This window comes from Sinohyriopsis cumingii, chromosome 14 (genome assembly GCF_028554795.1).
Source record: "Sinohyriopsis cumingii isolate HCF-2022 chromosome 14, ASM2855479v2, whole genome shotgun sequence".
Lineage (NCBI taxonomy): Eukaryota > Metazoa > Mollusca > Bivalvia > Unionida > Unionidae > Sinohyriopsis > Sinohyriopsis cumingii.
Window position 1 is genome coordinate 70,616,008 of NC_142974.1, and position 25,077 is coordinate 70,641,084.

Below are 25,077 nucleotides of genomic sequence, written 5' to 3' on the forward strand. Positions count from 1 at the left end.
ACACACACATCGTCATACACGTCTTGGGTTGCTAAAAGTTGACGAATCTTTTTTTCCCGTAGAGGTCGAGAAGTATCCAGATGAAAACGCAAGGCTTTGAGCAAAAGGAGTTTTTCGTGACCATTTAAGGCCATGGAGGTGGTAAGTACTGATCGTAAAGAGTCCACAAAGAATCGGCTGGTAAACGAAATCCCAAAAAACAAGTCACTAAGACACACACCACTTGTCGTCCCAAATTGAATGGATACAGTTCTTGTAATAATCGATGGTAATGATCCACGGTTTGAATATGGTCATTGAGTTCCTTCCACGGAATCTGTTGGATGACATGTGACATAAGTCGTGGCATGGCAGCCTGTTTTTATAGTCTCTTTGTTTCGGAAACAATACACGTACTTTCTAGCCAGAGATCTTCGTTCTCCTGTAGGGATTCTAAATCTTGCATACTGTAACCGAAACTTCAGAGTTCGTTTAGAAGTTTCCTCTTCCTCTAAGTAGATTCCACGTAAAATATGTTGATAATCCTTTAACTTGTCTTCCTCAATGTATTGCTGTAGGTGAATCTCGAAGTAACCAAAATCATGAACATTTCGATCATTCACTAACTCAAAGTGTTGAACAAGGTCTGACCACTGAAACAGTTTCTGACGAATCAGTTCTCTTATACCATTCAGGTACCAGTGGTTAAAGATCTGGTGACGTAACGGATGCAATTGTTCTTTACGTTTGACTTGTATTTTCACCAGCTCTCGGTAAATGCGTTCTCTCAACTCCACAGGCAAAGCACGAATGTTCTCTAGCAAAGTATCCATGAATAGGTCATACTAAATCCTCTTTGGTCTGACACAAGAAATGTACTCTTTGCACAAACATGGTTTCACTTCAGTGTCAAATTTAAATCGTTGAGTCACTAATCTACACATTACAATTCGTTCAGAAGTTTCCTCTTTCACTAAGTTGACATTGTGTTCAAGATGTTGGTAATTCGTTAACTCTTCCTCTGGAATTCGATGCAGTACGTTTACAATGTAGTAGATAGAATCGTCAATACCAAACCATTCCTTTTTATAACCAGGAGGTCGTTGATCAATGTCTGTCCAATGGAACACTTTCAATTGAATCAGTCCTTGTATAGCCTTCAGGTACCAGTGGTTCAAACACCGGTGACGTATCGGATGCAATTGTTCTTTACGTTTCACTTGTATTTTGACCAGTTCTCGATAAATGCGTTCTCTCAACTCCACAGGCAAAGCACGAATGTTCTCTTGTAAAGTATCCATGAACAGATGATTATGGTAAAAAGTTACTTCAATGTCTCGGTCCCACTAAAGGTAAGTAATGACAATTCGGTGACCATCGAGCATGTTCTACGTAGGCCGAATCTTGCGGTTCCCAGTGGTGAAGTGACACACCGCAACTGAAGCACTTGACTTTATCTCCTTCGCCCAAGTAGAAAAATCCGGCTCTGGCTAATTCTTCGGGGGTCGGTCCTCCCAGATACTTTGGCCATTTTCCTTTGAACGATTGAAGACGATTTTCAAAGTCGCAGTATTCCGACAAACGCACAGGAAACGAATATTCGTTTTTCACAGGTTCGTTTCGATGAGGGTTGAGTGAAATGGGCAGGAGTTTGCTCAGGGCTGGATGACATCCGTAGGGAGGTAAACGTGAAGGTCGACATTCCCCTTTAAAACGAAACCCAGTAAAATGTCCAAGAGGACGAGCAGCATCGCTTTCGCATCCCACAGGTTTGACACGCACAGCATCCCTTTCCATGACAGGGGTAGGGGCACTAAAGTTCCCATGATGCTTTACGGCATCGCTCAGGTCACAAGGTACAGCATCGGTCCCATCGCAAGGCTCACAATCGCACTCGTCTGCAAACTCCGTTACACAATTACAATGGTAACCACATGGACAATCGCAGTTTCCTTCCGGACATTTTCCGTCGCAATGTCTGGGTCTTATCCATCCAGTATTAGTCACACTAGAGAAAGATACAGCTTTTTTACAATCCCCGAACTGGAACGATGTCTCTTTCAAAGTATTCATCTTGTTCGCTCGGTCTTGGTAGTCACAATGAACTATCGATCTTGTCTAGGGTTCCTTTTTATATACAGACCAATACCGACGTGACCGTACGGTAACGTAAAGTGATTGGGAAGTCGCACTCGCTTCTGGTACACGATTTGATAGACTTTTTCCAAGGGTCGACTGACGATGTGGTGAGTGGGTAAACGTACAATCTTGTTCGGTTGATAGGTGGTCACTTTAAAGTTTCCATCCTCTTCCGATTGCAAGGCTTCTTTCAATACCCCAAAGTTGACCACTCGACTGGTACGATAATTCAGAGTCAGTCCTTTCACTTTGCACGTCGTGTGCACTTCTCCTTGTTTGTCCCGGTATTCGTAGCCGTAATTTTTGGGACCACCACTGACGAAACTTAGAATCTTGTCGTCGGGATGCTCGTCTGTCCAGGCTCCTAAACGGTCTCCTTCGATGTCAGGGTGATGTTGAATCGGGTGATGGATGTAAATGCAACTGTCCGTGTCAAAGTACAGGACGCGTTCTTCTAATAGTTCTAAAGCTTCGTACAATTTTAAGCGAGCATGGGCTGTCACGTAAGCCGCAATGATGACATTTCCAAAGGGGTCGTCTTGTACAAAGTCCAGATCTTCTTCATAATTGACCAAGATCAAATCCTCTCGAATGACGTCCACGTGTTTCATGTATTTGGTTTTGTCGTGAATCATCTGGAAGTAACGGGAAGGTTCTGTCAAATATTCCGTCTTGGGTAAACACGGTCGTTGTGCCATTTTACCCCACAAGCAATTTAACATCACTTTGGCAAACGATCGCCTGCCTTCGTTTTTCTCGATGTGGTCTAAAGTGATGCCTTCTTGTTCGTAGTATTTCTCTTTGAATTGTATTTGGTCTTCGGGAGTGTGACACCAGGAAGGATAGCCGCTGGCTTCTTGCTTCAGTTTCAAAAAGGCATCCACGTAGTCTGCGAAAACGCCTTTCTGACTGGGATCACCCTTGCGATACTGTTGTGTCTTGGGAAAGTGGAAAATTTCGTACACTTCTAACAGTTGGTATCCCATGTCCAGAGCTTTGAACAATTCCACGCTGACCCAGGTTCCCGTCAAGGCCCGTTCTTCCTGGCTGTGCTTACAAGGCTGATCTTGGTTGCACGTTTCGGCACAAGTACGGCACAAGGGAAACATCAGTTTGCCTTGACAATGGTGAGGTAAGACGGGATGGTATAGGTTCGTGGGAGGCAAAACTTTACACTTGATCAAGCCTTCGTATTGTCGAATATTTTTCAGGTCGATGTGTTCCGTCAGCAATTGCGGGTGCCCTACAGGAAAGCGACAATATTTGCACACGTAGGGATACAGCGAACACACGTCCAAGTATTTGATTTCTTCTCCTTTCTCTTCGTCGGCTTGGTACAGCAAACAGGTGGCATTGGTCCTTCCTCCGTACAAACTATCCCTCGGGTTCAGCGGGTCCATGAACTGGTAACTTTCCACGAGGCGTTTAAACTCGGGATCGGTTTTCAAACGGTGATCGTACTCGTGTTCCCACATTTCCACCACTTGGTATCCTTGCTGTTCTAACTTTAGGCGTCGCTGACAAGTGTCCTGGTACAAGTCTTCCATGGTTCGTTGCAAAAACTGATTTTTAGTGCCACGGTCAGGGTAACAAACAGGACATCCGTGAAATAAGCAACCGTTAAACTCGTACACGATCTTGGGGTTTTCTAAGTCCCAGCCATCGACCGAATACGTTCCGATGGTCTTTTCGCCTCCTCCGTTGCGGGCATGCTGAATCCACTTGTCTTCCTTGTCGCACAAGTAATGTAACCAACGTAGGGCTTTGACCGAGTATTGACGTTTGACAAAGTGGGTCGTTTGAGGACTGATGACAGCCACGGTCTTTTCAGGCATGAATCGTTGTCGATACACTAAGGAACACGCTTTGGCAATGGTGCAAGCTTCTTTCAAAGGATCGACCCCTCCGTGTTCCATGAACAGTTCTCGAAATTTTCCACAGCAACACCGTAAAATGTCCACGTCGGAACGACAATACTTTAGCATTTCTTCCTGAAAGTCGAAGGGGTCCGAGGCGTGAATCTGGTACCAAGCGTAGAAAGCTTCTCGTTGTTCGGTACGCATGTTGTCGGGGTCGTAATAGTGAGCCTCGGGTAAATGGGGTAGAACGGCGTGTTGATTGGCTTCCGTATTGAAAAAGTGTGGAAAGTACCCTTTAGCCATTTCTGTCATTCCAAACGTTTTAGGCATTCGACTCAAAGGCATGGCCAAATAGCTCATCGAATCTTTAAACTGTACTTGTCCCACTTGCATGAAAATGATTTTGGCTCCGTTCAAAGTCACTTTAGGACGCTCGGTGCCTTGTTCCGTATAATATCTGAGAAGAAACTGTCCATCGTATCCGGAGAAATTGTGAGCCATCACCGTGGCATGACGATGACAATCTCCGTAACGTTCGATGTCCTCTTGGCTCCACGTCTTGTCGACGGGGTCTAAGACCCATTGGGCAAAATCGGCTAACGTGTTTGGTCCCCGAAAGATTTTTTCACGCCCTCCGGGAATCTTGCTGCAGTGAGGGCAATGACTGAAGATAGGTTCTTGAATGCACTTCTCGCACGCTCGATGAGCCACGCAGAAATTAGGAATGTGAATGCCAGTCTCTTGCATGCATTCGAAATCGAAAAAGATGAAATTGCCTTTCTTCTTGTGACCGTCCTCTTTCTCTGGTGGGGGTTGGTATTTTTGCACGTAACATTCGTGTTCCAAGTCCACGATGTGGTGACAAATGTGACATTTTTTCTTTCCTGAACATACGTGTGCCTTGGTATTATTGGTACGTATGCCTTGTCCACACGTAGGGCACAATCTCAGGAGTTGACAAGCGCATTTCTTCTGTGAACCTTGCGTCTTCAAATGTTGTTGGTAACAGGCAGGGCTGACAAACGTGCGCAGACAAGTGGAACAAGGCACTGGTTTTTGCCCTTCGCTCAGACAGGGTGAAGAGGCCAAACATCCTGAGCATTTCGATCCACAATGCTTGTGTTGCTCTCGATTGTTATAACCATGGTCACATTTCTCACAATAATAACAGTATCTCAGGAATCCAGTGATACTGGTAATGGTATCGAAATGTTCATCGTGATGATAAAGGTGAATGTATTTTCCGTCCTTAAAGTCTTGGCCTCGAAACAACAGAGGTCCGCGCACTTCTTGAGGGTGCACTTTCAAGGTGTATCGTGGAGCTAGGGCATCTTGCAATTTTTGCATCTCAGGAATACCACAGGGTGTGTCTTTGGACAGGTCAGCTTGTTGTAACAGGAGTTCTGCTTCGTTTCGTTGTTTGGCTCGGTCGGAACGTTGAATAGTGTCCCAGGTTCTTTTCCATTCTACCGTGTCGTTCTTGTTGGCATAGGTTCGTCCCACCACGATGGCACGGGCTAAACACATCTGGTCATGAGGGTTGTTAATTCGGACAAGACTCTTTTTGGTGTTGCGAAGGTCGTCCACCAATAACATCTTTTTGCGTCCTGTCCCTTGAGGAGGAGAGACGTGGGTCATGTCCAGTGTGGCTTTACCATCGGTGATGTCAAACTGATCATTAGATTGTTGTACGTGTTGAATCTTGTCCATGACTTTGGAAGCAGTCAATTCTGCAGGGGTGCTAAACTCGATCCAAACAGGGGATTTCAAACCGTCGTGTTGTATGGAAAGTCTCAAGCGATCGTCTTCTTTGGGTTGACATTGTCGCTTGAGTGCAGTGAGCAAAGAATCCCACACCTCGGTGATGAACCCTTCTGCTTTCTCTAACGGCACTTCAGCCTTGAAATCTTTAAACTTCACCGTGTATTTGTAAGCCGTGGTTCTAAATTTTCTAGAGGAGCGCTTTTCCGTCTCTCGAATGGAATAGTACTTTTCAGGGTTGACAAAGGGTGATGAACTTGGTTTAGAGGGTTTGGATTCTGGTTCACTCATGTCCTCTTCAAAATCACTGGCATGAATTTGTGCCAAGATTTCAGCCCTGGTACGAGGCGAGAGATCACGGTTCTGCCTCTTACTTTCTTCTTCTTTCTTCTCGAATGAATGGGATCGTTTCATCTTGAAAGCAAAAAGTCAAATGACTCAAGTTCAAACACCATAAACTACTTTATAGTCATAGCAGACCAGCGTATATAAAAGGGTGTGTGTCTTGTCCTTTCACTATTCATTTCACTCTCAAGCCGAGCACAACGATGGAAGAGACTACCCAGATGGAACGTTTCGTCAGAGCTTTGCGAGGGGTCATTAGAAAATTCTCTTCAGACCAGCCTACGGACTACTCTCCTTCCTTTAGAGATAAAAGTCAAGATACTTGCTATATCTGTCAGAAGAAAGGGCATTGGTCTTCAGAGTGTCCAGACCGTCAAAAAAGAAAAAAAAACAGGGGATAAAAAAGACAAAAGTCAAGATACCTGTTATTATTGTAAAGAAAAAGGACATTGGTCTCCAGATTGCCCAAAAAAGAAACAAGAGGAGTCAGAAGAAAAGAGGAATTCTTCAGAAGAAGAGAATAATTCTTCAGAGGAAGAAGAGGAAGAAAAAAGACAATTCTATTTAAATGAGGCAAAGAAACACGAGAAGAAAAGAAGAAGGGAAGAAAGCGAGGAGAAAGAAGAAGAGGAAAAGAGTGTGACGGTGAAGAAATTCAAAAAACAGAGAGACTAAACAAGGAGAAAAGAAGAAATCAATGAACTTTTTATTAAAGTGTTGTGTTGTGAATTGGATTGTAAAAAAATGGAGAAAAGAATAAATGAATGATATAAGGTAAGAGTCTTTGAGTTTTGATTTTAAAATAAGAAGCTACACTCACGCACTCATACACAGACACGTACTATAAGGGTAACATGGGTGGGGTTTATTTTTTTTTGAGTTATTGGCAAATTGAAATTGTATTTCTTTTCGAGAAATGTGGGTGGCCCTGAAAAGGGCCTTTTTTCTTCATGGTGAAAGGGTGAGTTTAAGCAATCAACTTTAACTGCCTTATGCCTTTGCCACGGCCAAGGCCTACTTCTGGACTGCGTAATGTTGATGATGATGATAATGATTGGGTTGAAATCACTAAGGGTGGTACGGTAGGCTTAGTCACAGGGTTGACGTGTTTAGCTCGGGAAGGTCGTATTCTCTTCGGTCGTGATAAAGAAGTCTGATACATTTGTTTCAGACTTCTTAACTCCGCTAAAATGTCCAACAATACCGTGACCGTTTGATTTTCACCCTCTTGTTTCTTTGCTGCTACTTCTTCTTGCTGTTGTTTTTTTCTTACCTCTTCTTCTTGTTGCTGTTGCTGTAGGAGAAAAGCCTGTTCGGCTTCCTTTTGTCGTTGTATAAATTTCTCCAATTCTTCTTTCTGTCTCTGTCTAAAATTCTCCACTTGCGGTAATGAAGAAGGTAACGAAGGTTCCGGAACAAATTCTTGCGAGGAGAGAAAATCCACAAAATCCCAATTCACCTCTTCTGAAAGTAAGTCCGGGTTCCCTTGGGCGGTCTCCCCTGCTGGTGCACCCCAATGGATCGTTTTCTGAGTTTCCGTCATGTTGAATCACTGTCGCATAGACTGAATGCACACAAGCGCTAGCGAATCTATATTGACTACGTGACGTCACAGACTGCTCTCTTCGGATTGGATGCGAGCTGACTGAATTCTGTAACGCGTGTTCGGATTGGTGAATGAACTCAATCCGTTTCAATCCTTTCTGTCCCTATAAATAAGCGCCGTTCAATGCATTGATTCACCTGTTCTCGTCGCTTCAAGATGTGGACTACAGTTGAGTCATCCACCCTTGTGTCTTCCATGATGTTTCGGACAGACTTGCTCATGTATGTCCGATCCAAGTGGACCGTTGTCCACAGGACAAACACCAGCCTGTGGATACGTAGGATCTACGTCGAAAGACAAGGATGCCTGAAAAGAGTGCTGATGTACGGACCAACAGTAAGACGCAGCCTAAGGACAAGAAGAAGACCAATGCGGTGCCATTTATGTTAATGAATACATTAACATAAAACCCAAAGGCCCTTTTCAGGGCCAGCCATATTTCTCGAAAAGAGATAGTCTTTGAATTGCCTACCCCTTTTGTAATTTTTTTTTTAAATTTTTAAAAAAAAAAATCCCATGTTCAATTCCCCTTGTCCGTAAAGTGACCCACGATTTATTGCCATGTTCAATTCCCCTTGTCCGTAAAGTGACCCACGATTTATTGCCATGTTAAATTCCCTTGTCCGTAAAGTGACCCACGATTTTTCTCCATGTTAAATTTCCCTTGTCCGTAAAGTGACCCAGGGGTGTTTTTAATGCTAATTCCCATTGTCCGTAAAGCGCCCCCTTTCACTACTGAGAGTAGTTAAGTGGGATACTATAGGGACAATGGGACTTAGCATTAAAAAGGCCCCTGGGACAATATAGGGACAATGGAAATTTAACATGGAGAAAAATCGTGGGTCACTTTAGGGACAATGGGAATTTAACATAGAGTTTGGGACTGTCTAGGGACAATGGGAATTTAACATGGGAATAGAGTTTGGGTTTGTCTAGGGACAAGGGGAATTGAATATGGGATTTTTTTTTTTTTTTTTGATTTTTTTTAAAGTTTTTTTTAAATTTAAATTTAAATTTAAATTTAGAAAAGGGGTAGGCAATGGAAAGGCTATCTCTTTTCGAGAAATATGGTTGGCCCTGAAAAGGGCCTTTGGGTTTTTTCTTCTTTTAACTTCTTAACTTTTTCCACCATCCTCTTATTTTGTCCATCATTCCTTTCTTCTTTTTCTTTTCTGTTTCTGGTATCCAGTCCGGGTGACCCATGGCTCGGAACTTGGCCTGTATTTTCATCCAGTTGTTATTCAGTTGGTCGAATTCTAATTTCTTCTTCTTATTCTGTTCTTCCTTTCTTTCTTTAGTCCACCTTTCCTTTATGTTTTCTACTTCTTGGGTCATCACTTGTTTCATTATTTCTTCTCCTTTTTTCAACCTGTTCAGTCCCTTCTTCATATATGACAACTCCGTCCAATACACTATATGTTCTAGGAAGCACCTGACTTGGATGACATAATCCAGTGCTTCCTTCAAACTCCCCACTCTTACGTAAGGTGGGTCAATAAATCCTCTTGATTTGTTGACTTCATCTTCTATCATTCCTTCTATTATATGTCTGGCGGCCTTTATACGTTCGACTTGACTGGTTACCAAGTGTTCTTTATCTTCATACTCCCATTCCTTTTGTATCCTTTCTATAGCATATTCTGCATCTATTATCCAGAAATAGATATGCCTCAATTGATTAAATAAATCAGTCACTTGCGTCATCTTGTCTAGATTATTCTTTGTAGAATGGTTTGAACGACGAATACTGTGGGTTCTTATACAAAAAGCGCGGACGTGAAGGAAAACATCTCCACTTTTTCATTTCATATAATAAAACCCAAACTATACTCTCCACATACGCTAAGAAACAATAAACAAATCCATAATCTACTATCCACACAATCGTACGTGAGCGGGTACAAACACAAACACACAAACACAAACACATACGCTAAGAAACAATAAACAAATCCATAATCTACTATCCACACAATCGTACGTGAGCGGGTACAAACACAAACACACAAACACAAACACATACGCTAAGAAACAATAAACAAATCCATAATCTACTATCCACACAATCGTACGTGAGCGGGTACAAACACAAACACACAAACACAAACACACAAACACATACCCTCACACTATCTTAAAAAAGAGTTAGTGTTTATATTCACACTACTCTACCTACACATTGGCAAATTGATGGTTATTTCTTTTCTAGAGTATTGGGTAGCCCTGAAAAGGGCTGTTTTTTTGGAACTTCATGGACACCTGGTTAATGGTGGCACCTTCCAGGCCTGGCGCCACATACACATCTTATCCCCCAGTTACTTTTTACATTTTTGGGGGAGAGAGCAGAGGCAGGATATGTCGCTTCAGAATCCCAATTTTCGCTCTCTGGGATTCTGAAATTTATTCTTCTTCTCTTCTTTTCCTTCTCCTCCTCCTCTTCTTTGTTTCTTCTCTCCTCCTCTTTGTATCTTCTTTCCTCTTCTTCTTTATATCTTCTCTCCTCCTTTTCTTTTTTTCTTCTTTCCTCCTCCTCTCTTATCCTTCCCTCCTCCACAATGGCTTCCGCGGCCAGTTCATTCAACAGGCGCCTGGCATATTCCAGATGCACATGAAGTTCCAACAGTTTAGACAGTCTCGTGTTCATTTTTGGTGTTGATCAATCAACAAGGGTAGCTAGACTGCCCAGCGAGTTTCAATTTATAATGAAAGCGCGGACGTGAAGGAAAACATCCCCCTAAAAAAACATAAAATTGATGTTACCTTCATCATGACCAAAAACAACAACGCGCGGACCTAAAAGAAACACTCACTCACTTTTTTTATGCTACCCATCACTATTTTAAAATTTTTATAAATCACTTCATTAGACTATTCACATACGCAAAGCAATCCAATCTAACTCCAAATATACACCTCAAACACCAAAAAAACATGATTTTAATCTACTATTCATACCAACTTACTTAAGCACTTACTAACACACAAACACATACCCTCACATTTTTTAAAAAAGAGTTAGTGTTTATTTTCACACTACTCTACCTACACACATTGGCAAATCGATCGTTATTTCTTTTCTAGAGTATTGGGGTAGCCCTGAAAAGGGCTGTTTTTTTGTTTGCTATGGCATTCTTTTTTTAGTTTCTAAGAATGCGATGTCCTCTGAGGATAGACTTTCTGGCGATAGGTCTGCTTCTTCGGAAAGAAAGAAGAACTCTTTGGTGTCGATACGGCAATCGACAAAGCCTCTGTCAGGTTCAGGTTGCTGCTGCTGCTGCTCTTGTTGTTGTTGTTGCTGCTGTCTCTGAAGTCTGTACTTCTCTGTCCATTCTTCTTTTTCCCTGTTCATTTCTTCTCTGAAGAGCTCTTCTATCAGGTCTTCAGTGATTTTTAACATTCTCACATTCTCTATTTCTTCTGGCTTCGGTATCAGACTGTGTCTGACCCTATGCAAATTCACGTAGGCTTCGTTGAGTTTAGCTAGTTTGGAGCACATCTTCTTAGGAGGATGAGTCGACAATGGATGGTTAGACTGGAAACAACCCGGTTCTTAAAGTTAAAGCGCGGACGTGAAGGAAAACATCCCCCACACGGTTTTTGAGTCGCAACGTTTAGTGAGTGTCATGAGAGGGATAGTAAGAAATGAAAGAGCATCAATCCAACATTCTTATAGCTAAACAAAAGACAAAGGCATTTTTTTTCAAAACACAACATTTTTTATTCAAAAATCACTTAACACTAAACAACAACTTTAACATTTTTAACAATAATCCAACAATATAACATCAAACAATTTTTTTCAAAACACAACATTTTTTTATTCAAAAATCACTTAACACTAAACAACAAGAACTCTAACATTTTTTAACAATAATCCAACACTAAAAGTTTCTCCACTAGGTAAAGAGGGATAACAGTCTTCCATGGTTTCTAGTAATCTAGGATGACTTCTCTCAAACTGTTGATTTCTATGGTATTATCGAATTCTGCATACAGGATGACGTTCACCGTTTCATCAGGGTCTCGGTCTTTAAACTGAATTTCCACACGAATCTGGCCGGATTTTATAGGGTGGAAATGTCCCTCGTCGCTGCCTTGGTCTGGAGTGAAATCGAAAGCCCACAAAGCGTAGCCTCCTGCATAATCCTCGTACGTAATACCGTGACTGGTATTGGTTCCTAAGTGTCCGGTGGCTTCGTACAGGGACAAGTACGATCTCAAGTAATTCTTCTTGGTAAAGTCAGGTTCGAAAGGTCGGGTACACGAGGTCTTGCCATCGCGACTGACTTCGATTTTGGACACGCCAAAGTGTTGAAAGTAGAAAGGATTTTTTTCGGCAGCTCCGTTGAAGGCTGTATTCTCGACGATACCAACGATCAAACGTTTGGGTAACTGTCCTTGGAACAGATGATCTTCGATCATGGATCGCTGTCCCTTGGGAATGGTGAAGGTTTTCACTTCCACGCGTCGTATGGGATACTTGGCGGTCGTTCTACTCAACGTCTGACTGATGTCGTTTCCCACTTTAGGTGACACTTCCACACGGCGTACGTAGAGTCTGGCTTCTAGGATTTTGGTTTTGTAACCGTCACTATCAGCCATCAAATGGAAAGCGGCACTGCTACGATTCAGTCTCAGGCGGACATCCACCCCGTTCAGCAAATACTTTTCTTGCAACCACATGTCCAAATGCAAACGATCCATCAGTTCTAAACTTGTGTCGGCTCCCGTGATTCTCTTTCTTCGTTCTAGAAATCCATCATTGTTGTCTTTCTTTTCATCAGTTTCCAATATTTCAAACTTGGTAGGTTCGTCAGCTTCCCATACCACACAGGCATTGAGATGAGTGTTCTTGGCATCTATTCCGTATGTCAAGAGATTTTCCAGGTAGGCACGATAAGGGTAAGTATCCATGCTGCTACTGACCAGTTTGTTATTCAAGTACAAGTCTACTCCACTGAACAAGGAATGCATGAAATTGTTGACGGGAGCTACTGCTTCATCGTCTATAGCACCTCCAGTCTTATCTAGAATTTTGACTTTCAGGTACAAGTAACTGCTATTCAGATCGATGTAATCTTCGGGCTGTCCTTTGATTTCAAACTCGATGGGAGCGGAATCGGTCAGTGAGGAGACGGGGTGAAATTCCACCCACTGGGATTCTTGCATGGTCATCATGGTAAGGGGCATGGCAAACAGATCCAGTTCCGTCTTGGAACAAGCGCAAGATTCTCGGTGCATCATTTTTTAGTCTCTTTTCTCAATAATCGAAAACGTCTAAGTCTCGAACGGTTCTTCTTTTCTTGGCCTTTCTCGCTTGAAGTCTGGTGAAAGGGTGTTTTCTTCGTCGTCTCTTTCTGCCTTGTCCTTGTTGAATGCCTGACTCGGTAGCGTGCAGGGCATTTATAGGTGTTTCTCGTTGGCCTAAAATGTCTTTGCCCGTTTGCAGCAAGACATTTTTGCCTGCCCTCATGAAGACTTCTTTAGGGTTTTGTTTGTCGATGATGACATTTTGGAGAAATTCTTTGCCTTGCGTCAGTGCCGCATCTTTCAAGGCGTGCAATCCGCGTGTCACCATCGGTTTCAACACCGGGGTCACCGAACGAAAGGCCGATTTTAACATGTCTCCTAAACCGTGTCCTCGCTGTCGAGCAACCCCTCGGTATACTGGATACATGACTTACTTACGAGTCGTGAGAGAACCGTTTTCGAAAATGGAGTTTCACCGTGACTTTTCCTTTGGTGAATGGAATATTTTGTCCCAGATCTCCTTTTATAGCAATGTTGACCGTGTCCAAATACGACTTACTGACAGGCAAATAGTGAGGATGGACAAATTCGCGGTGGACGTGGTAAGTGTTTCCACCTTCCTCGTCAGCGTTCGTGGCAGAATCCACTTTGAAAGGAATGACACGCAGTAACGGTACGGAGGTGTGTCCCACCACGTTGTACTCCACCACATCGGAATACACGAACATCAAATTCAGTCCTTGGTTCAGTTCTACCGGGGCACGAAATAACTTGCTAAAAGACTCGTTGTCGTAAACGATGGGTAATTCGTTTTTCTTCATCATGGTCATTCTCAGGTTCATGTCTCCGCCCAACATGTCAAACAATTCAGGACAAAATAAAATGGACACGATTTTACTTCGTTCAAATTTCATCAATAAGCGACGAGCTGCTTTGTGGTACTCCATGGTGACATTTTTGTTGACATGCTCCAAAGCTTTCAGAAACACGACATTAAACCTGGAGGTTATGGTGCTGACCAAATGTTGACCACTAAAATAATAGCCTGGGGGAATGAACAAGTGATAGGTGGTGTACTTTTGTGTACGGGTTTTCTTGTCATATTTGACATTGCTATCCATCCACTGTTGCATTTACTCGTCATGAACTTCCACATCAAAAAAATTTTGATTGGGAAGGACATTGAGGACTTGGGTCGGGTGAATCATTTCTACTAAAGCCACTTCCCAATGGGCTTCGTGATCCAACTGGATGGCCTGAGGTAATTTGGCCGTGTAACAGCACAACGTGTTCTTGGGAAACACCTCCATGGAACTGTCACTGGGTAAAGTTAAGTAAAATTGGTTTTGGTGACTCATAATTCCAGAGTTCTGTGGCTGTCCGAGGGGTTACTGGACGTCAGAGGCGTGTCTCCGTCTAAAATGGGGTTCTGGTTGTGATTGAAGTGGTGACTGGCACTGGCACTGGACACAAGGTTCCCGGGGTTCCCGTTCGAGGTGAATTTCAGGGAGGGATTAGGAAGCAGGTAACCGATGCAACTGCTCAATAAAATGGTCCACAATTGTTTGTCTCCTTGTTGCAAACTCAAATTGGCGATGGCTGCCCCGATGACACAATACACCACGAAGATTTGGCAGAAAAAGACGATTTGCCTTTTAGGCACACGTTCTCCACACCACGCCCACAAGGGTTGTTTTTGTAAATCTTGCACAGAAGAACTAGGGGAAGGAGGAGTGGTCGACGTAGCTGCGTCTGCTGTGTGAAAAGGCATGATGGTCACTTCTTTTTATAGTCGATGACTTGCGAAGCGTCGATCCAAGAATCAAAACTGGGCGGATATCCTTTCCAACGTACTTTGACTTCTTTGACACGTCGTTTGCCCACTTTACGGGTTCTGCGTTCGAGAATGCTTTCGATGTCGTACACGTCGTCTTCTTTTTTGGTCACACGTTGTAACTCGGGCAAATAAAACGTTCCTTCTCCGTTCATGTCTTCCAATTTATAGACGGCAGGATGACGGCCATGCACTCGTCCAGTGACGCGAAACAATTCGGTCGTCCAGTTAGGTAAGTAACCTTTGTCGAAAGTGCGTTTGGTTTTGCCAATGCGCACCCAATCTCCTACGGCCAACTCTCCACTTTTCTTGGGGACAGCCCTCGTCGGGGACGTACCAAACAGGCGCTCAAACACCAACACTTCGTTCTCAGGAGTCACGTCTTGCGGGGCACGTCCGATGCTTCGATGGTAAGATTAGTCGTACGCTTGCACCAGGTGCGGTAAGATGTCGATGTACTTCAGAGTGTGGTGATGCGTAAAATATTTCCACATGCGTTCTTTCAAAGTGCGTTGAAAACGTTCCACGATGCTGGCTTTGGTTTCGGGATTCTCGGTGGTAAAAAAATGAATGTCACGTTTCTTTAATTCTTTTTGGAAAGCTTGGTTCAGAAATTCGGTACCTTTGTCCGTTTGCCATCGAAGAGGGTGACGACCGCTTTGTTTCAACACTCGTTGCAGGGCTCGCACTAACTCGCTGCTCGATTTGGAAGTCAAGGGCACGACCCAGGCAAATTTGGAAAAGACTTCGATGACACAAAAGAAATATTTGTAGCCACGATTGTAGCTGGCCAAATGAGAGACATCGGCTAAATCGGCTTGCCATTGATGATCGATGCCTTCCACTCGGGTGCGACTTCTGGCAAACTTGCGTCGAATGGGTTTGTGTAAAGTGTAGGTAGCTTGTTCTTGTAACCATCGTTGCACTTGAGGTAAACGGAGACTTTTCAGTCGAGTTTTGGCAGCACGATACAATTTTTGAACTCCTGCGTAACCTGCAGGATGCGAGGGATCGTAGTAAATGCTGGCTAAGACTTTTTCCATTTTTTTGTGTTGGTTGGTGTGTTAATAAGACACCCACTCTTGGAGGATGCTACTCTTTTTCTCTTGGGGTATATTCTTGGATTGCAATGCTTTGCGTGTGCGGCCAGCAATAGGCGTCGAAGAGGAGAAGGATGTCTGAGCGGGGGATATCGGTTCTTGTTTCACTTCTGTCTTCACTTCTGTCTTCACTTTCTTTTTCTCTTGTGAGGAAGAAGGGGTGGCCATCATCTTTTTAATCCATCCAATTCTGGAGGTAGGTGGTGTTGTTAACTTGCGTACTTTTTCTGGTAGAGTTTGAAACCCTTCCTCTTCTTCTCCTTTTTCTGTCTTGGTCACGGGTACTGGTGGTACTGGTACTGGTACTGGTACTGGTGATGGTGCTGGACTTTTCATCAAGGTCTTAAAATCTTTCAGAGTGGGTAGAGCTGTTTCGTCTAAAGCTTTCTGGTGAAAGAGTTGCAGTCGTTGCAAGAGTTGACCGTACTTTTGCGATTTTTCTGTTTCGGACAAATCTTGGCGATCCATCAAGGACTGCAATTCGTGTTGTAACTGGGACATCTCGCTCAAATGGGGATTGGGAGGTAAATGCGGGGTGCGTTGTTCTTGCCACCGATGGTATTCCATCCATCGTTTGTAAGGCACTAAAGCTAGTTTTCGTCCTTCCATGGGGTTGTCAGGGGTCGATTCTGAGATCTTGGGACTTCCGAAGGCCTTTTTATCTTGTTCCCACCAGTCCTCCCAACATGGTTCCCAAGACTCCTTTCAGTATGGGGCCTAACAAGAGAGGTAAAATACCTCCACGTTGCACTAACATCTTCTTTTTTTGACGAATGGGAATTTTCTTTCGAACCATTTGGCGAAGAACGTGACGATGTTTGCTTAAGCATTGTTTCTGGTGTTTGGACAAAGGGATCGTGCCTTTCAAAACGTTCAAACAACATTCGCACACGGTATCGATGACCTCTTTGGAGGCCGTTTGAATGAGTTTTTTTCGTAGGGGTGGAGAAGCTTTGGACAGAACGGATAACATGTCCCCATGTTTGGCTAAACGTGGTGGCAGTCCTTTCCTTTTCTTTCCTTGGGGTTTTCTGGAGGGTGACATCTTTGAGTCTTCAGGAGCACCGAAAAAACACTGATACCCGACTTGGTCACAGGCCTTTTTCATACTGGAACGCGTCGCCACTGATTGCCTTTACGTCGTATCAGTTTGAGGACAGGCATGACACGTCGTGCAGGGGTAAGCAACGGACTAAATCGAGCCAGTTCTTGCTTGGACAAATCCAGTAAACTTTGTAACATGCCCGATCTTTCTTGAACTTTGATTTTGGGAGAAGGTACTTTGTGAGCAGCAGCCACTGCCACTAAATTGGAAGGTCCTGCCACTGGGGAAGTTCTTTTTGGGGTCATCAACGGAGAAGTTCTTGGTGTGATCAACGTCTCCAAGTACTCTTCAGTTCTGGGTGTCATTAACGGAGAAGTGGACAAACGTGAAGCTGCCTGAGACGCAGTCACCGCCGTGGCAGGTCGTGGTTTGCGAGTGTAAGGTTGCGTCCTGGCCGAAGTGCCTCTCTTGCGACTAGTTTTCTGTGGACTTTTCTTTTTCTGGGGGCTTCTTTTCTTTTTCCGGGGTGGTGTCTGGTCAGAGGAGGGTCCTGCCACTGGAGAAGTTCTCCTTGGGGACCTGGTCTTTTTCTTCTTGGGGCTTCGTTGGACTTTTGTCTTGGGTATAACTTTGGGGGCATTAGGATCCCATCTTAAGAGTGAGCGAATGATGACCCCTCCTAGAGTACCGCTCCCTCCAGGTTTCAAAATGATTTGTTTTTTGGTTTGAGTGTCGATGCGGGGATCGGCCAGTTGGACCAAAGCGACTTTGTTTCGATCGAAAAAGCGTTTGGTTTGATGAGGAATCTGAATGATTCCTTGGAGTAATTGACGTACCGTCACCGTGAACCATCGTAAGACTTCTTTGAGACTAGCTTCTAAGACACGAGCTCGTGTTTGTGGATCTTTTTCTCGACTGATGCCATACAAGGCACGAATCAATTTGACGGGAAGATGCGACTGAAGGGACGTCATGTTCGCACTGAGAGTGAGACAGACGAAAAAGGGTCTGAGGTTTTTATAGATTTTTTATGGGGAGTGAAATGAAGTCGAGGACGGAGACGTGTACAGGACAGGCCCTCCGTCTTGGCACCAGTGGTGAAACAAGTGGGTACGAAATCGCAAATCCTCGGGAGTCGTAGGTTTCAAATCGACGAGTAAATAGGCGTGTGGAGTTTGAGTGGCATCGTCGTAAGCCTGAGTCAGCCAAGGCGTTCCTAACTGTTTGGCTAAGACTTGCACTTGCGATTTATCTCGAGGGCTTTTAAACAAGACCACGTAATGCGCATTGAGACTGATGGTGCGATGGGCTTTACTTTGTTGAAACAAATTTTGGGTGATGTAAACGACACTGGCATTACGGTGATGCCCTTTGCGCGTGAACCACAGTTTAATTTCTTCTTCGTCTTCTCCTAACATGTCGTCGAAAATGACCAAATGGGTTAGACGAGAGTCAGAGACGATGCCGTCGTCTTCTTTAGGAATGCCTTCCACAAACACGATGGAATCGCCTTGACTTTCTCGCAAGAGGCTGTACGCCGATTGCCACTCTTTGTAACACCACACGATTTGTTGAGGTGGTCGATCGATCAAATGATGTTTATGTTCGATCAAACGTTTGACGAATTCGGTTTTGCCCGAACCGCTAGGTCCAGCAATGAGCATGTTAAAGGGATGGCGAAGATACAAAGCCTCCCAACTGGCACGATCTAAGTGTTCGTCGATGACTTTGACAGTAGAGGAAGAGGGAGCAGAGACAGCAGAGGTAGCCATGGTGTGAGAAATGTCACTTGTGACACGAAAAACAAACAAGACAAGAGTTTGTATACTTTTTCAGAACACGTTTATTGAATGTTTCAAACATGAATACGAAAGACAAAAATGCGTAAAAGCCAAAGGCTTAAGTACAAGAATAAAAGGCACATGATAACCATGAACGTGGAATAAACACAAGTGTCTGTACAACATGTTTTGGGTAAAGTTCTAACCAGTTCTATAGTAGGGGTAAGGTCACACAAGTGTCCTCCCGAAAGGGTCTTTCCGGCCTGTCCACGACAGTCCTGTCCTGGGTGACGGGTTCTTCTGGCACCGTCACTAACACAGGTTGAAAAGTAACTTTTTTCCTTGAATAACTCTCGTGCATACTGGGCCACCTCTTGTGTCCAAGCCTCAAAACCCTGGTCTCGGTGATGTCCAACATTTGACTCCTAACCAATCTGGTTTCTTCTTCGTCAACGACATGGTAAGTTACTTCAATGAACAATGAACTATCGATCTTGCCTAGGGTTCCTTTTCATATACAGACCAATACCAACGTGACCGTACGGTAAGGTGAAGTGATTGGGAAGTCGCACTCGCTTCTGGTATACAATTTGATAGACTTTTTCCAAGGGTCGACTGACGATGTGGTGAGTGGGTAAACGTACAATCTTGTTCGGTTGATAGGTGGTCACTTTAAAGTTTCCATCCTCTCCCGATTGCAAGGCTTCTTTCAATACCCCAAAGTTGACCACTCGACTGGTACGATGATTCAGAGTCAGTCCTTTCACTTTGCACGTCGTGTGCACTTCTCCTTGTTTGTCACGGTATTCGTAGCCGTAATTTTTGGGACCACCACTGACGAAACTTAGAATCTTGTCGTCGGGATGCTCGTCTGTCCAGGCTCCTAAACGGTCTCCTTCGATGTCAGGGTGCTGTTGAATCGGGTGATGGATGTAAATGCAACTGTCCGTGTCAAAGTACAGGACGCGTTCTTCTAACAGTTCTAAAGCTTCGTACAATTTTAAGCGAGCATGAGCTGTCACGTAAGCCGCAATGATGACGTTTCCAAAAGGGTCGTCTTGTACAAAGTCCAGATCGTCTTCGTAATTGACCAAGATCAAATCCTCTCGAATGACGTCCACGTGTTTCATGTATTTGGTTTTGTCGTGAATCATCTGGAAGTAGCGGGAAGGTTCTGTCAAATATTCCGTCTTGGGTAAACACGGTCGTTGTGCCATTTTACCCCACAAGCAATTTAACATCACTTTGGCAAACGATCGCCTGCCTTCGTTTTTTTCGATGTGGTCTAAGGAGATGTCTTCTTGTGCGTAGTATTTCTCTTTGAATTGTATTTGGTCTTCGGGAGTGTGACACCAGGAAGGATAGCCGCTGGCTTCTTGTTTCAGTTTCAAAAAGGCATCCACGTAGTCGGCGAAAATGCCTTTCTGAGTAGGGTCACCCTTGTGGTACTGTTGTGTCTTGGGAAAGTGGCAAATTTCGTACACTTCTAACAGTTGGTATCCCATGTCCAGAGCTTTGAACAATTCCACGCTGACCCAGGTTCCCGTCAAGGCACGTTCTTCCTGGCTGTGATGGCAAGGTTGGTCCTGGTTGCACGTTTCGGCACAAGTACGGCACAAGGGAAACATCAGTTTGCCTTGACAATGGTGAGGTAAGACGGGATGGTATAGGTTCGTGGGAGGCAAAACTTTACACTTGATCAAGCCTTCCTATTGTCGAATGTTTTTCAGGTCGATGTGTTCCGTGAACAATTGCGGGTACCCTACAGGAAAGCGACAATATTTGCATACGTAGGGATACAGCGAACACACGTCCAAGTATTTGATTTCTTCTCCTTTCTCTTCGTCGGCTTGGTACAGCAAACAGGTGGCATTGGTCCTTCCTCCGTACAAACTATCCCTCGGGTTCAGCGGGTCCATGAACTGGTAACTTTCCACGAGGCGTTTAAACTCGGGATCGGTTTTCAAACGGTGATCGTACTCGTGTTCCCACATTTCCACCACTTGGTATCTTTGCTGTTCTAACTTTAGGCGTCGCTGACAAGTGTCCTGGTACAAGTCTTCCATGGTTCGTTGCAAAAACTGATTTTTAGTGTCGCGGTCAGGGTAACAGACGGGACATCCGTGAAATAAGCAACCGTTAAACTCGTACACGATCTTGGGGTTTTCTAAGTCCCAGCCATCTACTGAATACGTTCCTATGGTCTTTTCGCCTCCTCCGTTGCGGGCATGCTGAATCCATTTGTCTTCCTTGTCGCACAAGTAATGTAACCAACGTAGGGCTTTGACCGAGTATTGACGCTTGACATAGTGGGTCGTTTGAGGACTGATGACAGCCACGGTGTTTTCAGGCATGAATCGTTGTCGGTACACTAAGGAAAACGCTTTGGCAATGGTGCAAGCTTCTTTCAAAGGATCGACCCCTCCGTGTTCCATGAACAGTTCTCGAAATTTTCCACAGCAACACCGTAAAATGTCCACGTCGGAACGACAATACTTTAACATTTCTTCCTGAAAGTCGAAAGGGTCGGAGGCGTGAGCCTGGTACCAAGCGTAGAAAGCTTCTCGTTGTTCGGTACGCATGTTGTCGGGGTCGTAATAGTGAGCCTCAGGCAAATGGGGTAGAACAGCATGTTGATTGGCTTCCGTATTGAAAAAGTGTGGAAAGTACCCTTTAGCCATTTCTGTCATTCCAAACGTTTTAGGCATTCGGCTCAAAGGCATGGCCAAGTAACTCATCGAATCTTTAAACTGTACTTGTCCCACTTGCATGAAAATGATTTTGGCTCCGTTCAAAATCACTTTAGGACGTTCGGTGGCATGTTCCGTATAGTACCTCAAAAGAAACTGTCCATCGTATCCGGAGAAATTGTGAGCCATCACCGTGGCATGACGATGACAATCTCCGTAACGTTCGATGTCCTCTTGGCTCCACGTCTTGTCGATGGGGTCTAAGACCCATTGGGCAAAATCGGCTAACGTGTTTGGTCCCCGAAAGATTTTTTCACGCCCTCCGGGAATCTTGCTGCAGTGAGGGCAATGACTGAAGATAGGTTCTTGAATGCACTTCTCGCACGCTCGATGAGCCACGCAGCAATTAGGAATGTGAATGCCAGTCTCTTGCATGCATTCGAAATCGAAAAAGATGAAATTGCCTTTCTTCTTGTGACCGTCCTCTTTCTCTGGTGGGGGTTGGTATTTTTGCACGTAGCATTCGTGTTCCAAGTCCACGATGTGGTGACAAATGTGACATTTTTTCTTTCCTCGACATACGTGTGCCTTGGCATTGTTGATAAGTATGCCTTGTCCACAGGTAGGGCACAATCTCAAGAGTTGACAAGCACATTTCTGCTGTGAACCTTGCGTCTTCAGATGTTGCTGGTAACAGGCAGGGCTGACAAACGTACGCAGACAAGTTGAACAAGGCACTGGTTCTTCGCTCAGACAGGGTGGAGAGGCCAAACATCCTGGGCATTTCAATCCACAATGCTTGTGTTGCTCTCGATTGTTATAACCATAATCACATTTCTCACAATAATAACCGTATCCCAGGAATCCAGTGATACTGGTAATGGTATCGAAATGGTCATCGTGATGATAGACATGAATGTATTTTCCGTCCTTAAAGTCTTGGCCTCGAAACAACAGAGACCCGCGCATTTCTTGAGGGTGCACTTTCAAGGTGTAGCGTGGAGCTAGGGCATCTTGCAATTTTTGCATCTCAGGAATGCCACAGGGTGTGTCTTTGGACAGGCCAGCTTGTTGCAACAGGAGTTCTGCTTCGTTTCGTTGTTTGGTTCGGTTCGATTTTCGAATGTTCTCCCAGGTTCTTTTCCATTCTACCGTGTCGTTCTTGTTGGCATAGGTTCGTCCCACCACGATGGCACGGGCTAAGCACATCTGGTCTTGAGGGTTGTTAATTCGGACAAGACTACGCTTAATGTTGCGAAGGTCGTCCACCAATAACATCTTTTTGCGTCCTGTCCCTTGAGGAAGAGAGACGTGAGCCATTTTCAGTGTGGCTTTACCATCGGTGATGTCAAACTGGTCATTAGATTGTTGTACGTGTTGAATCTTGTTCATGACTTTGGAAGGGGTTAGTTCTGCAGGTCTGCTAAACTCGATCCAAACAGGGGATTTCAAACCGTCGTGATCTATGGATAGTGTCAAGCGATCGTCTTCTTTGGGTTGACATTGTCGCTTGAGTGAGGTGAGCAAAGAATCCCACATCTCGGTGATAAACCCTTCTGCTTTCTCCAAGGGTACGTCAGCCTTGAAATCTTTAAACTTCACCGTGTAGGTGTAAGCCGTGGTTCTAAATTTTCTAGAGGAGCGCTTTTCCGTCTCTCGAATGGAATAGTACTTTTCAGGGTTGACTAAGGGTGGTGAACTTGGTTTAGAGGGTTCGGATTCTGGTTCACTCATGTCCTCTTCAAAATCACTGGCATGAATTTGTGCCAAGATTTCAGCCCTGGTACGAGGCGATAGATCACGTTTCTGCCTCTTACTTTCTTCTTCTTCTTTCTTCTCGAATGAATGGGATCGTTTCATTTTGAGTGCAAAACGTCAAATGACTCAAGTTTAAACACCACAGACTAATTTATAGTCTTGGCAAACCAGCGTATATAAAAAGGGTGTGTGTCTTGTCCTTTCACTATTCATTTCACTCTCAAGCCGAGCACAACGATGGAAGAGACTACCCAGATGGAATGTTTCGTCAGAGCTTTGCGAGGGGTCATTAGAAAATTCTCTTCAGACCAGCCCACGGACTACTCTCCTTCCTTTCGAGATAAAAGTCAAGATACTTGCTATATCTGTCAGAAGAAAGGGCATTGGTCTTCAGAGTGTCCAGACCATCAAAAAAGAACAAAAACAGGGACTAAAAGAGACAAAAGTCAAGATACCTGTTATTATTGTAAAGAAAAAGGACATTGGTCTCCAGATTGCCCAAAAAAGAAACAAGAGGAGTCAGAGGAAAAGAAGGATTCTTCAAAAGAAGAGAGGGATTCTTCGGAAGAAGAGAGGGATTCTTCAGAGGAAGAAGAGAAAGAAAGAAGACAATTCTATTTAAAAGAAGCAAAGAAACAGGAGAAGAAAAGAAGAAGGGAAGAAAATGAGGTAAAAACGGTGAAGAAATTCAAAAAACAGAGAGACTAAACAAGGAGAAAGAAGAAGTCAATGAACTTTTAATTAAAGTGTTCTGTGGTGAATTGTGAATTGGATTGTAAAATAATGGATAAAAGAATACATGAATGATATAAGGTAAGTGTCTTTGAGTTTTGATTTTAAAATAAGAAGCTACACTCACGCACTCATACACAGACACGTACTATAAGGGTAAAATGGGTGGGGTTTATTTTTGAGTTATTGGCAAATTGAAATTGTATTTCTTTTCGAGAAATGTGGGTGGCCCTGAAAAGGGCCTTTTTATTTTGGTGTAGGAGTGAGTTTAACCAATCAACTTTAACTGCCTTAAGCCTTTGCCACGGCCAAGGCCTACTTCTGATGATTGGGTTGAAATCACTAAGGGTGGTACGACAGGCTTAGTCACAGGGTTGGCGTGTTTAGCTCGGGAAGGTCGTATTCTCTTCGGTCGTGATAAAGAAGTCTGATACATTTGTTTCAGACTTCTTAACTCCGCTAAAATGTCCAACAGTACCGTAGCCGTTTGATTTTCACCCTCTTGTTTCTTTGCTGCTACTTCTTCTTGTTGTTGTTGCTGTTGTTTTTTTCTTACCTCTTCTTGTTGCTGTTGCTGTTGCTGTAGGAGAAAAGCATGTTTCGCTTCCTTTTGTCGTTGCACAAATTTCTCCAATTCTTCTTTCTGTCTCTGTCTAAAATTCTCCACTTGCGGTAATGAAGAAGGTAACGAAGGTTCTGGAACAAATTCTTGCGAGGTAAGAAAATCCACAAAATCCCAGTGTACCTCTTCTGAAAGTAAGTCCGGGTTCCCTTGGGCAGTCTCCCCTGCTGGTGCACCCCAATGGATCGTTTTCTGAGTTTCCTTCATGTTGAATCACTGTCGCATAGATTGACTGCACACAAGCGCTAGCGAATCTATATAGACCACGTGACGTCACAGACTGCTCTCTTCGGATTGGATGCGAGCTGACTGAATTTTGTAACGCGTGTTCGGATTGGTGAATGAATTCAATCCGTTTCAATCCTTCCTGTACCTATAAATAAGCACAGTTCACTGCATTGATTCACCTATTCTCGTCGCTTCAAGATGTGGACCACAGTTGAGTCATCCACCCTTGTGTCTTCCATGATGTTTAGGACGGACATGCTCATGTATGTCAGGTCCAAGTGGACTGTTGTTGATAGGACAGATACTAGTCAATGGATGAGGAGAGTTTACATAGAAAGACAAGGATGT